This window comes from Oncorhynchus mykiss, chromosome 9 (genome assembly GCF_013265735.2).
Source record: "Oncorhynchus mykiss isolate Arlee chromosome 9, USDA_OmykA_1.1, whole genome shotgun sequence".
NCBI lineage: Eukaryota > Metazoa > Chordata > Actinopteri > Salmoniformes > Salmonidae > Oncorhynchus > Oncorhynchus mykiss.
Genome location: NC_048573.1, coordinates 18594031 through 18609223, shown reverse-complemented (window position 1 = coordinate 18609223; position 15193 = coordinate 18594031). Strand labels below are relative to the sequence as shown.

General features: G+C 45.8%; 1 protein-coding gene across 4 annotated transcripts in view; it reads left to right on the top strand.

Moving 5' to 3' along the window:
- The first annotated feature begins 3001 nt into the window (after positions 1 to 3001).
- Positions 3002 to 15193, top strand: part of LOC110531661 (neuroligin-2) — a 275217-nt gene continuing 263025 nt past the window's right edge. For all 4 annotated transcript variants that reach the window (XM_036987504.1, XM_036987503.1, XM_036987502.1 and 1 more), the window contains exon 1: positions 3002 to 3952. The gene's annotated coding sequence lies outside the window, so the exon portion shown is untranslated. The remainder of the gene's footprint in view (positions 3953 to 15193) is intronic.

Below are 15193 nucleotides of genomic sequence, written 5' to 3'. Positions count from 1 at the left end.
TATGTTTTGGATCATTGTCTTGTTGGAAGACAAATCTCCGTCCCAGTCTCAGTTCTTTAGCAGACTCCATCAGGTTTTCTTCCAGAATGGTCCTGTATTTGGCTCCATCCATCTTCCCATCAATTTTAACCATCTTCCCTGTCCCTGCTTAAGAAAAGCAGGCCCAAACCATGATGCTGCCACCACCATGTTTGACAGGGTGGATGGTGTGTTCAGGGTGATGAGCTGTGTTGCTTTTACGCCAAACATAACATTTTGCATTGTTGCCAAAAAGTTCAATTTTGGTTTCATCTGACCAAGTGGCTTGTGGCAAACTTTAACTTGGATATCTTTAAGAAATGGCTTTCTTCTTGCCACTCTTCCATAAAGGCCAGATTTGTGCAATATACGACTGATTGTTGTCCTATTGACAGAGTCTCCCACCTCAGCTGTAGATCTCTGCAGTTCATCCAGAGTGATCATGGGCCTCTTGGCTGCATCTCTGATCAGTCTTCTCCTTGTATGAGCTGAAAGTTTAGAGGGACGGCCAGGTCTTGGTAGATTTGCAGTGGTCTGATACTCCTTCCATTTCAATATTATCGCTTGCACAGTGCTCCTTGGGATGTTTAAAGCTTGGGAAATATTTTTGTATCCAAATCCGGCTTTAAACTTCTTCACAACAGTATCTCGGACCTGCCTGGTGTGTTCCTTGTTCTTCATGATGCTCTCTGCGCTTTTAACGGACCTCTGAGACTATCACAGTGCAGGTGCATTTATACGGAGACTTGATTACACACAGGTGCATTGTATTTATCATCATTAGTCATTTAGGTCAACATTGGATCATTCAGAGATCCTCACTGAACTTCTGGAGAGAGTTTGCTGCACTGAAAGTAAAGGGGCTGAATAATTTTGCACGCCCAATTTTTCAGTTTTTGATTTGTTAAAAAAGTTTGAAATATCCAATAAATGTCGTTCCACTTCATGATTGTGTCCCACTTGTTGTTGATTCTTCACAAAAAAATACAGTTTTATATCTTTATGTTTGAAGCCTGAAATGTGGCAAAAGGTCGCAAAGTTCAAGGGGGCCGAATACTTTCGCAAGGCACTGTATATGAACCTGTGTGTGTGTGTGTGTGTGTGTATGTATGTGTGCTGGCCTGCCTGGTGTGGGGGGGTGTCATACATTCATGCATGTGTGTGTGGGCGCCTCTGTGTGCATTCCTTCATACCTGCGTGTGAAGACACACACATACACACACCAGCTCCCTTTGAGAGCGTGGAGACCCCAGCTCTAAAGGTCTGACAGACAGGGCAGAACAGCAACAGCCTTTAAGGTACTTCAAAGGGCCTTTTCTCCGGTCACTTACTGAGAATGAGGCCGATCAAACAGGCCTTTACAGCACAGGAGCAAAAAAAAGGATCAGCGCCATAGAGTAATTCTCCACAGAGCGAACAGCTAGCTCCCCTGGGGCTTGCTAAGGCAAGGGCTGATGTAGCTACCACTCACACAGACATACAGAGAGAGAAAGAGAGAGTGTGGGGTGAGTGTTTTTGTTTTTAGCGTGCATGTGCACATGTGTGTCTTTGTGTACATGGGTGAGGTTGTGTTTGCGTGTGTGTGTATGGTTAGGTTTGTGTCTGTCTGTGTTGGGTTCGGGGTGTGTGTGTGTGTGTGTGTGTGTTGGTGTGTGGTTAGCTATGTTTGTGTCCATCACTGTTGTTCATCAGAGGGGAACGGTGGAGGGTATGGTGTAGCAAAGGTGGGGAGATGTTTTAATATGGGGGGGGGGGGGCTCAGCTGTCAGCTATTCAGCTATCTCTGGTGGTACATTACCTCAGATGGCTGCCCTGGGTCTATCAAGGGGTGTGTGTATCTGTCCATGTTTGTGTGTCCAACGTTGGTGTGTGTTTGTGTGTCTGATGTAGGTTTTTGTGTGTGTACTGTGTGTGTAGGTGTTTGTGTTTGTTTGTGTCCGTGTGTGTGTGTATGGTTAAGTGTGTGTCCCCTCCCTCCCCTATGTGAACTAGCTAGGTGACCCAATGAAATGTCACTGGGGAATATACATCCAACACATCCAATGACTATAAACAATTTGTCTTGATAGTAGAGATAACTGTGCCAGTCGACCTGTCCCCCTCTCTACCTCTGCCGTGTCTCTTTTCCTCCCTGGTGGGTTGAGATGGAGAGGAGGTGAGGTGAGAGAACAGAACATCCACCAACATCTGTCGACTCAAGGTTGTAGCTGGGTGTAGCTCTCTCTTATTGTATAAAATGAGTCTGCAGGTAGCCTACAGGGCTTTATTACTTCCTATGACCATGTACGAGCCTTTATATAGTCTCAGAATTAGACATCAGAGTGACAGAAATACTGATTGTTCCTTTAGTTGCCATTGCCTCTATCAGAACGTATAATGTAAAGATGGGGACGGACGAACCTGACTGACATTGAAGCGTTCTCTCTCAGGTAATATTTGGCAGGCTTTAGCCGTGCTCCGTGTCATGGGGAATCATTTTGGAGCTTTTTCATGCCAGATGTTTGGCTGTGTTACTAGATTAAGAGGCATGTGCTTCTGTTGCACTACACTCTTAGAAAATCATTTTCCAAAAGGGTTCTTCGGCTGTCCCCATTGGCAAACCATTTTTGGTTCCACGTAGAACCTATTTTGGTACAAGTTTTGTCCTGTAGGCAGAATTTAGTGATTTCCCATTAGATAGGCCAGCTGAAAAATCTAAATTGCCTATATGTAGAAATGAATGAAAACCAAAATGTGCTTCTTGGTCTTAATTTAAGGTTAGGGGTAGGCTTAAAATCAGATGTTATGACATTGTGACTGGGCCAGCTAGTGACCTCTCGGCAAAACTGCCTCCAGAACAAGATTCATGACTTTAACCTGCGGAGATGATTTATCCCATGAAGAGAAATGGGGGATATAAAATGGGTTTGTATCGCTTTAACATTCTTTGACGTCACCCTGATGCAGATTTCACCGGCGAAGGAGGACACTGACGTGAAAGGAGTTAGACCGACAAAAAAAAGTACCAACATGATTTAGGCTCTTCTGTAGTCTGCTACGGAGGGGGAATGGGTAAGCTAGTGCTGCCCGCTATTTTGGAAGAGAAGATTTTCTTCCGTGTGAACCAGTAATACTGTACAGAAATGCTAAAACATCTGATGGGGTAAAGATAAAACATTCGAAAAGAAAAGCAACAATCTGGATTCTAGAGGGCCGGAGAGAACGTAGGGATGCTCGAGCGTTGTCACAGCGACACAACTTGCTAGGACATTGTGCACGCGCCCCGCCGAGAGGCAGCGTGAGCGAGCTAAAGAAGCAATCGCACAAGCGCAGCATCTTTTCGGTGCATGGCTATAACGGGTCGGAGGGGAATCACGGAAAACCACCGCTATTACCCAGAGACGAAGCAGGCAAGCACCACCATGATTCAAATCGTCCTCGCTATTTAAACTGTCGTTTGAGCTATCCTCTCCACCCGCAAAGGGCAAGCGGGGATGTTTTTTGGGGGTTGAAAATCAACCTGCTTGCAAAATCACTGTTGCCAATTTATGTAGACGAGGAATTAGACTAGATATAATTTCGTTGTCAGCAAATGAGTTATAAAGATATATATAGAGACTCGTTAGATGAAAAGCCAAAGCTGGAAGAATGATTCCAAAATCAGTCTTACATGCCTTCATCTCGTGTATAATGCGCCTCACGCAGCAATAGGCTTTATTTGTTGGTAGCCTTTTCCTTTCCTCGTTGTCTCCCTGTCCCTCATCAGAATGTGGTAGTCCGGTCAATCTACCGGGATTGAGCGGGTGTTGTCGGTAAACAGAACCAGGGAAGCTTTCTAAAACCGTCTCCTTCTCCAAAGGACTATGCTTCAATATTTCCCCATCTAGAGGAACGGCGTGACAGCGATCTAGAAAACCCCCCTTGGAATCTTGCTACCCTTTAGACCACATAACAGGTAAGCACATCGCTCTCTCAATTGTCGAGAATGTATAAATAATTTCCATATTTCACAGATAACGTGAATAAAACAAGCGATTCGTTTGCTTGTAATTACAATGTAATTAGGCTACATACATGTTTATTTGTCCCTTCCTTTCATGTTGGGTAGCAAATAGCATTAGAATGCCTTTGCAATCTCACTGATAGTTCTCACTGATCATCTCTCAATGATAACTCTCGTTTGAAGCTTTGCCTTCGAACCTGTTGTTAATGATTGCGTGCTGTGGCGTTAACACTATGATGGGCTACACCCCCAACACGCAACCAGTTCAAAGCTTTTGAGCCACTTTTTCCTGATAATGGTGCCGGCAGGGAATACATATCCTCCTTTTTTTTGAATAAGGACTGAATTCAAACTCTCCTTCGGTGGTCTCTCTCCACATATGTAGATGTTGCCAGTTTGTGGTGCCATTGGAGGGTAGCCTCAAGTCGATTTAAATCAAACCATCCAAAGCCTTTAGACAGTATTAGCATTTCAACCACACATTTGTTTGTCTTTAGAAGGTTTCACAAATATTAACAGATCAAGTCAAGCTTTACTACCTCTATTATGCTATTTCCTCTGATTTTCTAATGATTTACATTCATTACAATGTTTTAATGTTGTAGTTGCGTGGTTTATGGGTGAAATGGTGCTATTGTATCCCCCCCAAAGAGAGTTTCCAATGCAACCTATCTATCTGAGCATCTTATGTGTCAAGGGGTAGATAGCTAGCCCCGACAGGAAACGCCATGCCTGTGAGAACATATGTCTCTCACACACACTGACTGCAAAGAATAGGCTACATTTATATGCGGGGTTGGTATGGAGGGCATTCCAAGATCCATCCAGTTGATGGTAGAATTCAACAGAGACAAGAAGACCTCTGTTCTTATCAGCCCAAGAGGATGGGCACATACGCACACGCGCATACATACGCTCTATCACGCACACGCACACGCACACGCACACACACACACACACACACACACACACACACACACACACACACACACACTCATTATCACACACACATTCTTAGGCACACACACCCAAACACACACATACACTCTGGCTGCACAGAGCTCTGTGGTTGCCCTATATAGCAGTTATTATGGATAGCTCTGTTTACCAGGGGGAAACTATTTAATGGATGTGAGAAATGTGTTGTGGGACTCTGTCCTTGTGCTGAATAGATGTTGTCACAGAGGGTTGTCTCGCTCTCTACTGGGAGCAAGATGGGAGGAGAAGTTGTGTGTGTGTGTGTGCAGATTGTAGTGGCAGCCTAATCACTAGAAATAGACTTCGCTTTCAGATATTTGAAAAGGTCCTGAGAACGTCAATACACTATATGCCTTCCTCGGTGCTTACTAAAAAAAAGAAAAACCATTACCCAGCACTGGGCGCAAACATGTGATGCTCGGAGCCGAAGCCCGTTGCTCAGACCACTGCGCCCCCGCAGGTCACAATGCTCTAGCAAGCAGTGAAAATACGTGATGATACTTGATAGTATGAGGTTGGTTGGTTTGCCGAGCCTTTCCCAAACTATAGCCCTAACTTCAACCACTCGGAATGAATGTCTAAACTGTTAACCTTTGAGTCGTTTATGTTTTAACCCTGTAACCATGCGGAATTAACTCTGTAACCATGCGGAATTAACTCTGTAACCATGCGGAATTAACTCTGTAACCATGCGGAATTAACTCTGTAACCACGCTGAATTAATGCGTTAAAAATAGACGTTAATCCATAATACATTGAATTTCGAAGGGACGCTAAGAGATCTTTTTGGCAGTGGTGTTTGTGTGTGTGTGTTTGCATGTTTGCGCTCTTGTGTGTGCATGCACGTGAGGTGAGGAAGTGCGTGGGTGTGTGTGTGTGTATGTGAAGCTCATTGCTCTGCAGCAGCACATCTTGTTCATTTGTATGGCAACAGTGGATCCATGTGATGTAATTGATTCACAATGGGCCCACTAAACATGGGAGACAGGTAGTCTTGGTAAGGAGAGGTATACCTATAATTCCATGTGTATAACTTGTATTATCATCTACATTTATGATGAGTATTTCTGTTGAAATACAGAAATGTGGCTATGCAAAATCACTTGATGTTTTTGGAACTAGTGAATCTAAATAGCCAATGTAAACTCAGATTTTTGAAATATAAATATGAACTTTATCAAACAAAACATGCATGTATTGTGTAACATGAAGTCCTATGAGTGTCATCTGATGAAGATAATTCAAGGTTAGTGATTCATTTTATCTTTATTTCTGCTTTTTGTGAATGCTATATTTCGCTGGAAAATGGCTGTGCTTATTGTGGTTTGATGGAGACCTAACATAATCGTTTGTAGTACTTTCGCTGAAAAGCCTATTTGAAATCGGACACTTTGGTGGGATTAACAACAAGATTGCCTTTAAAATGATATAAGACACGTGTGTTTTAGGAATTGTAATTATGAGAATTATGTGGTTTGAATTTGGCGCCTTCTATTTTCACTGGTAGATGTCATATCGATCCCGGTATTGGGATTGCAGTCATAACAAGTTAAGGAGACTTATACGTCTCGTGTTTGTGTGTGAGTCTGTTTTCAATGTTCTTTGCCATGCATATGTCTCTGTGCTTGTGCGTGTGTTTCTGTGTCTCTTTTCAGTGTGTGTATGTTGATTTCAAAGTTTCTGTGCCTGTGCGTGTGCGTTTGCATGTGTGAGTACGTGCTCTCAGACTCCCAACACAGACACAAGCCTAGGTTAGACGGAGATGGAGGGAGATCCATGCAGGCGGAGGCAGATGGGCTGAGATGTTCAGTGTGCTAGATGGGAGGTCCATGCAGGCGGAGGCAGATGGGCTGAGATGTTCAGTGTGCTAGATGGGAGGTCCATGCAGGCGGAGGCAGATGGGCTGAGATGTTATGTGTGCTAGATGGGAGGTCCATGCAGGCGGAGGCAGATGGGCTGAGATGTTCAGTGTGCTAGATGGGAGTCCATGCAGGCAGAGGCAGATGGGCTGAAATGTTCAGTGTGCTAGATGGGAGGTCCATGCAGGCGGAGGCAGATGGGCTGAGATGTTCAGTGTGCTAGATGGGAGTCCATGCAGGCGGAGGCAGATGGGCTGAGATGTTCAGTGTGCTAGATGGGAGGTCCATGCAGGAGGAGGCAGAGGGGCTGAGATGTTCAGTGTGCTAGATGGGAGGTCCATGCAGGCGGAGGCAGATGGGCTGAGATGTTCAGTGTGCTAGATGGGAGGTCCATGCAGGCGGAGGCAGATGGGCTGAGATGTTATGTGTGCTAGATGGGAGGGCCATGCAGGCGAAGGCTGATGGGCTGAGATGTTCAGTGTGCTAGATGGGAGGTCCATGCAGGCGGAGGCAGATGGGCTGAGATGTTCAGTGTGCTAGATGGGAGTCCATGCAGGCAGAGGCAGATGGGCTGAGATGTTCAGTGTACTAGATGGGAGGTCCATGCAGGCGGAGACAGAGGGGCTGAGATGTTCAGTGTGCTAGATGGGAGGTCCATGCAGGCGGAGGCAGATGGGCTGAGATGTTCAGTGTGCTAGATGGGAGGTCCATGCAGGCGGAGGCAGATGGGCTGAGATGTTCAGTGTGCTAGATGGGAGGTCCATGCAGGCGGAGGCAGAGGGGCTGAGATGTTCAGTGTGCTAGATGGGAGGTCCATGCAGGCGGAGGCAGATGGGCTGAGATGTTCAGTGTGCTAGATGGGAGGTCCATGCAGGCGGAGGCAGATGGGCTGAGATGTTCAGTGTGCTAGATGGGAGGTCCATGCAGGCGGAGACAGATGGGCTGAGATGTTCAGTGTGCTAGATGGGAGGTCCATGCAGGCGGAGGCAGATGGGCTGAGATGTTATGTGTGCTAGATGGGAGGGCCATGCAGGCGAAGGCAGATGGGCTGAGATGTTCAGTGTGCTAGATGGGAGGTCCATGCAGGCGGAGGCAGATGGGCTGAGATGTTCAGTGTGCTAGATGGGAGGTCCATGCAGGCGGAGGCAGATGGGCTGAGATGTTCAGTGTGCTAGATGGGAGGTCCATGCAGGCGAAGGCAGATGGGCTGAGATGTTCAGTGTGCTAGATGGGAGGTCCATGCAGGCGGAGGCAGATGGGCTGAGATGTTCAGTGTGCTAGATGGGAGGTCCATGCAGGCGGAGGCAGATGGGCTGAGATGTTCAGTGTGCTAGATGGGAGGTCCATGCAGGCGGAGACAGATGGGCTTAGATGTTCAGTGTGCTAGATGGGAGGTCCATGCAGGCGGAGGCAGATGGGCTGAGATGTTATGTGTGCTAGATGGGAGGGCCATGCAGGCGAAGGCAGATGGGCTGAGATGTTCAGTGTGCTAGATGGGAGGTCCATGCAGGCGGAGGCAGATGGGCTGAGATGTTCAGTGTGCTAGATGGGAGGTCCATGCAGGCGGAGACAGATGGGCTGAGATGTTCAGTGTACTAGATGGGAGGTCCATGCAGGCGGAGGCAGAGGGGCTGAGATGTTCAGTGTGCTAGATGGGAGGTCCATGCAGGCGGAGGCAGATGGGCAGAGATGTTCAGTGTGCTAGATGGGAGGTCCATGCAGGCGGAGGCAGATGGGCTGAGATGTTCAGTGTGCTAGATGGGAGGTCCATGCAGGCGGAGGCAGAGGGGCTGAGATGTTCAGTGTGCTAGATGGGAGGTCCATGCAGGCGGAGGCAGATGGGCTGAGATGTTCAGTGTGCTAGATGGGAGGTCCATGCAGGCGGAGGCAGATGGGCTGAGATGTTCAGTGTGCTAGATGGGAGGTCCATGCAGGCGGAGACAGATGGGCTGAGATGTTCAGTGTGCTAGATGGGAGGTCCATGCAGGCGGAGGCAGATGGGCTGAGATGTTATGTGTGCTAGATGGGAGGGCCATGCAGGCGAAGGCAGATGGGCTGAGATGTTCAGTGTGCTAGATGGGAGGTCCATGCAGGCGGAGGCAGATGGGTTGAGATGTTCAGTGTGCTAGATGGGAGGTCCATGCAGGCGGAGACAGATGGGCTGAGATGTTCAGTGTGCTAGATGGGAGGTCCATGCAGGCGGAGGCAGATGGGCTGAGATGTTATGTGTGCTAGATGGGAGGGCCATGCAGGCGAAGGCAGATGGGCTGAGATGTTCAGTGTGCTAGATGGGAGGTCCATGCAGGCGGAGGCAGATGGGCTGAGATGTTCAGTGTGCTAGATGGGAGGTCCATGCAGGCGGAGGCAGATGGGCTGAGATGTTATGTGTGCTAGATGGGAGGTCCATGCAGGCGGAGGCAGATGGGCTGAGATGTTCAGTGTGCTAGATGGGAGGTCCATGCAGGCGAAGGCAGATGGGCTGAGATGTTCAGTGTGCTAGATGGGAGGTCCATGCAGGCGGAGGCAGATGGGCTGAGATGTTCAGTGTGCTAGATGGGAGGTCCATGCAGGCGGAGGCAGATGGGCTGAGATGTTCAGTGTGCTAGATGGGAGGTCCATGCAGGCGGAGACAGATGGGCTTAGATGTTCAGTGTGCTAGATGGGAGGTCCATGCAGGCGGAGGCAGATGGGCTGAGATGTTATGTGTGCTAGATGGGAGGGCCATGCAGGCGAAGGCAGATGGGCTGAGATGTTCAGTGTGCTAGATGGGAGGTCCATGCAGGCGGAGGCAGATGGGCTGAGATGTTCAGTGTGCTAGATGGGAGGTCCATGCAGGCGGAGACAGATGGGCTGAGATGTTCAGTGTGCTAGATGGGAGGTCCATGCAGGCGGAGGCAGATGGGCTGAGATGTTCAGTGTGCTAGATGGGAGGTCCATGCAGGCGGAGGCAGATGGGCTGAGATGTTCAGTGTGCTAGATGGGAGGTCCATGCAGGCGAAGGCAGATGGGCTGAGATGTTATGTGTGCTAGATGGGAGGGCCATGCAGGCGAAGGCAGATGGGCTGAGATGTTCAAAGGCGTGTCCTAGATTGATAGCTCATCACGTGGGTCGCTAACCATTACAGATGAGGTAGGTTGTGACAGTAGAAAGTTGAAACAACCTCTGCTTTCTGGGCTGCTATTCATCCTCTCAGCGTAGCTTGGTTTTGCTGTATTCACGTTGCTTGTGATCTCTCACGGTGTATTGCCAATTATGTTAAAATTTTGGATTTGATAGTAGATGGAGACCTGAATATCCATTATGTATTGATGTCAATCTTAGACGAATTTGCTCTGCTTAATTGGCAATGTACTGTATTATTTGCTCGGTTACTAGTAGGTGTTATGTCATGATGCAAATTGATCTACTGTTTTTTGGTTCGCTCTATTTGTATCGGACATATGGGATATTTCAAAGTGTATCCTAGTCATGGGGTGGCAGTATTTAGGCCTACCTGTTGCAGGTGTTGTGCTGTTCATTAGTGAGTTTGGTCAATGGGCTGTTTAGTCTGGTAAAAGGCCCATGTTAGTTCACCGTGTGGGGTCGGAACAGTGGGCTGTTAATAGAATTCTTTGTCTACCTCCTCATATATTTGTATGTAAAGCATTCTTCTTTATCTAATTGTTGCTGACTGCAGTTGAACCACTTCACGCTCCATTTTAGTACGCTGGGTGAAAAGTGTCCATATCAGAGGATGTCCATATGACACGTTATTGATATTCTAAAGCAGTGGCTCCCAAACTTTTTATTGTCCCGTACCCCTTCAAACATTCAACCTCCAGCTGTGTACCCCCTCTAGCACCAGGGTCAGCGCACTATCAAATGTTGTTTTTTTCCATCATTGTAAGCCTGCCACACACACACTATACAATACATTTATTAAACATTAGAATTAGTGTGAGTTTGTGTCACAAACCGTCTCGTGGGAAGTGACAAAGAGCTCTTATAGGACCAGGGCACAAATAATAATATAATAATAATCAATAATTTTGCTCTTTATTTAACCATCTTCCATATAAAACCTTATTTGTCATCGAAAATTATAAATAACTCACTACAGGTTAATGAGAAGGGTGTGCTTGAAAGGATGCACATAACTCTGCAATGTTGGGTTGTATTGGAGAGTCTCAGTCTTAAATCATTTTCCACACACAGTCTGTGCCTTATTTAGTTTTCATGCTAGTGAGGGCCGAGAATCCACTCTCACATAGGTACGTGGTTGCAAAGGGCATCTGTGTCTTAACAGCACGATTTGCCAAGGCAGGATACTCTGAGCGCAGCCCAATCCAGAAATGTTCTGATTAAATTCAATTTTCACAGAACCGCTTGTTGCAATTTCGATGAGGCTCTCTTGTTCAGATATCGGTAAGTGGACTGGAGGCAGGGCATGAAAGGGATAATGAATCCAGTTGTTTGTGTCATCCGTTTCGGGAAGTACCTGCGTAATTGTGCACCCAACTCACTCAGGTGCTTCGCAATATCACATTTGACATTGTCCATACGCTTGAGTTAATTTGCACACAAAAAATCATACAGTGATGGAAAGACCTGTGTGTTGTCCTTGTTAATGCAGACAGAGAAGAGCTCCAACTTCTTAATCATAGTCTCAATTTTGTCCCACACATTGAATATAGTTGCAGAGAGTCCCTGTAGTCCGAGATTCAGATCATTCAGGCGAGAAAAAATCACCCAGATAGGCCAGTCGTGTGAGAAACTCTTCATCATACAAGCTGTCAGACAAGTTAAAATTATGGTCAGTAAAGTAAAGTAAATAAATTCATTAGGTACTAATCTATGGATTTCACATGACTGGGAATACAGATATGCATCTGTTGGTCACAGATACTTTAAGAGAAAGATAGGGGCGGGGATCAGAAAACCAGTCAGTATCTGGTGTACATTTAAATTGCCATTGATAAAATGCAATTATGTTCGTTGTCCGTAGCTTATGCCTGCCCATCCCATAACCCAACCGCCACCTTGGGGCACTCTGTTCACAATGTTGACATCAGCAAACCGCCCGCCCACACAACGCCATACACGTGGTCTTACGGTTGTGAGGCCGGTTGGACTTTACTGCCAAATTCTTTAAATGACTTTGAAGGCAGCTTATGGTTGAAAAATGAATATTAAATTATCTTGCAAAAGCTCTGGTCTACATTCTTGCAGTCAGCAGGAGTGGCTTTTTATTGTCCCCAGCACAAGGATCACCTGTGTAAGGATCATGATATTTGTGACTCATTTCAGGTAACTAGGCGTATGTTGCACGTTACTACTTCACAGGAGAGCCATTTGAAAAAAAACTTTTTGTGAAAAATATAAATTTGTTTTTTGGCAGAAATGCCTGGCTGGAACATGTGAACTTTTGTGTTCCTTAATAACAAATGTGTTTGCCACCTGTAAATACAAATACAATTGTACAATTACAAGCCTAGTTTGTTAAGCCATGGAAAAATCCGGCAACCTTCCCGTTAGCCATGATTGGCTGAGATAATGAGTGGGCTGGACATGCCGAGAGATGAGTTCGGATTGGTTTGCCATGTAGCTCGCTTCTGTCTGTATGAGCTGATCAGTATGTGTAGGTAATCCTTTCTAACGCAACTTTTAAAAAATATGTTTCGTAGTAGAATGGCAAAAGTGTTGCTTTCCACTTTCTGGAGGACTGGGTTCTGAAATCAGTGGAATTAGAGTATGATAACTAAGGAGATGGAGCAGATTGTGGCGTATGAATGCAATTATGTAGACAGAGTCGAAAAGGTTGTTGTATAAAACACCTGTCTCTGCATTACATCCTCAAACTAAGGTTAACCATGGCATCAGTGACAGAGAGGGAGAAGCATCCATCCATGTATACGGACGGGTAAGAGATTCTAGCTCGCTATATTTTCAGATATTACACATTTCTAATTTTGGCAAAGTCGTTTTCATTTCAAGTTAAAATGTACTGTTAGCTAGCTAACTAATGTTAGCTGGCAGGCTAGCTAGCTAACGTTACGTGTATGATCTGTGTAGTAATAGTATTCGTATCTCAGAGCCATTTGCATTGCTAGTTATAGCCTAATGTTATCTAGCTAGCATTGAACCTGGTTGGTTAGCTACCTGCAGATTCATGCAGGGTAGTAACGTTATGAGTTGGGATTATGGTTAATTGTTTAGCTAGCTAGCTACATGTCTTAACAATAGACTCCAATATGCAAATAACTATTTCAATAGAATGTTTATGATGTCAGTGTGTCAACTGTCTATAGACGTAGTTGGTATATTCGCTCTGGCTATCTACTCCGATTTCAGAGCACTCTCGTCTGAGTGTGCCAGAGCGTAGAATAACTGACAAATTTGCGAACGCTCAACACCCGTTGAATATGTCAGTAAACGTTGGCAAAAAAGTGTAATACAATTGTTGCCAGCAGCACAGTTGCAGTCACCAACGCTCTGGATAGCATAAAAACAGCCTAACCAGTTCTGATAGGGCGAGTAAAATGGTCAGAGTGAGGTGTTCTCACATTGGTGTCTGGAAGTAGCTAGCCAACGTTAGCCAGTTAGCTTGGGTGCTTGATTGTGAGGTCAGAACGCTCGGATCAACTCTACTCCTCGGCCAGAGCGTCCAGTGTGCGGGCCATTTTTTCAAGGGCCATTTTCTCAAAATTTAGCTTACAAGTTGATCAACTTTCGAAGCACAATTACTTTCCCATTGTTCCTCAACTGTAGTGTATGACACACCATTTTATAGCTCTGATGTAAAAAACACAATTTCAAATGTTGCTGCTCCCCTCTGGGGTACGGATCAGAAGCATGTAGAAACTGTCCTATTACGGAGAATATCCTAGCTCCCTATATGAAATTAAGGACATGCGTTTCTGGAGCATGTCTACTCCTTATATCGAATAAAATGTCAGATATCTGTATATCTGGATAAATATATCCTCTGATATTGACCCTTTTCGCCCAGTGGTGTATAGACGTTTGGACATGATTTTGCACTTCAACTTGGGTTTCCAACGGAGTTAAATACTGCTAGGTTGCGTCTGAAATGGCACTGATTCCCTACACAGTGCCTTATGGGCATGGTCAAAAGTAGTGCACTACATAAGGAATAGGGTGCCATAACAGACACATCCTACACTCTCTACAGGACCCTTTTGTCACACGTATTCTTCATCTTTTATTTCCTTTACTCCTTCATCTATTGCTGTAAATACTCCAAGTATTTGGTTGAAATGATCTGTCAGCTGTGTTTGTCTGTGTGTGGGTGTGTGTTTGTGTGAGTGAGAGAGAGAGAGAGAGAGAGAAGAGTAGTCGTTACCATGGAAGCACCTTTTTTGACTGATAGCTGGACTGGTCAGTTTCTACCTGGGTGTTTTTCTGTTTTGATTGTTGGTTGTGTATGCAGGATTTGAATTATGCGTGCCAATGGGCACTGGACACCTCCATAGCAGATATGGGAATCCCCACATGTACTACATACAGTATAGGGCTATATGGGCACCCTCATTGTCATAATGTCATACATTCCCGACCATGGTCCCTCCAACTATTTCAAGGCCACTCCTGAGACACAGTGTAACTATAATTCCAATCCTCAGTATACTGTTGTCTATGTGTGTATCCATGTCTCTCTGCTAGGGATGTGATGTGCCAAAATCATTGAAGGATATTGAAAATGTAAAAACAGCTGTTTGAGATGGTATTTTTTTTCCTGTTGAGGACCTTGGTCATCATGATGTGGTTTGTTTAGCTCTTCATATTCTGACTGAGTGTCTAGTGTCTCTATCTTTCATAGTGCCACCACTCTGCATTGCCCAGGCCTGTTGAGAAGGTATTTTCATCATTCCCAGGGAGAGAGAGAGAGCTGGAGAGAGAGAGGGTGAAGATGAGAGATTTGGCTGGCTCTTGGCTGGTTGTAGCCTTCGTATGCTCAGTAGGGGTGGCCGTCAATTCCAGAAGATAGTCGATTCACACTCTTTAAATGTGAGAATTGAGAATCAACTTCTTCCAAGAACGAACAATTGATTCCTATAATTTTTGACTAAATTACACGTTATTTTCCCGACTCAATCCGTCACTCCCATTGCTTAGTGTTGATTCCTATAATTTTTGGTGTTGGTTTACATTGGCTTACATGTTATTTTCTGGAGTCTGATGCATCCAGTAATCAGTCAGTTCTTCTCATTCTCAGACCTCATTCTCAGACCTCATTCTCAGACCTTTCCGCCAGTCTCCCCTAAAAGTCGGTGCGTCATCCGTCCCCATCACCGTCCCCGGGGCTCTCATTAAGGTGAGATCAAGGTTGAGCGCTCGGAGGTGTTAACACACACC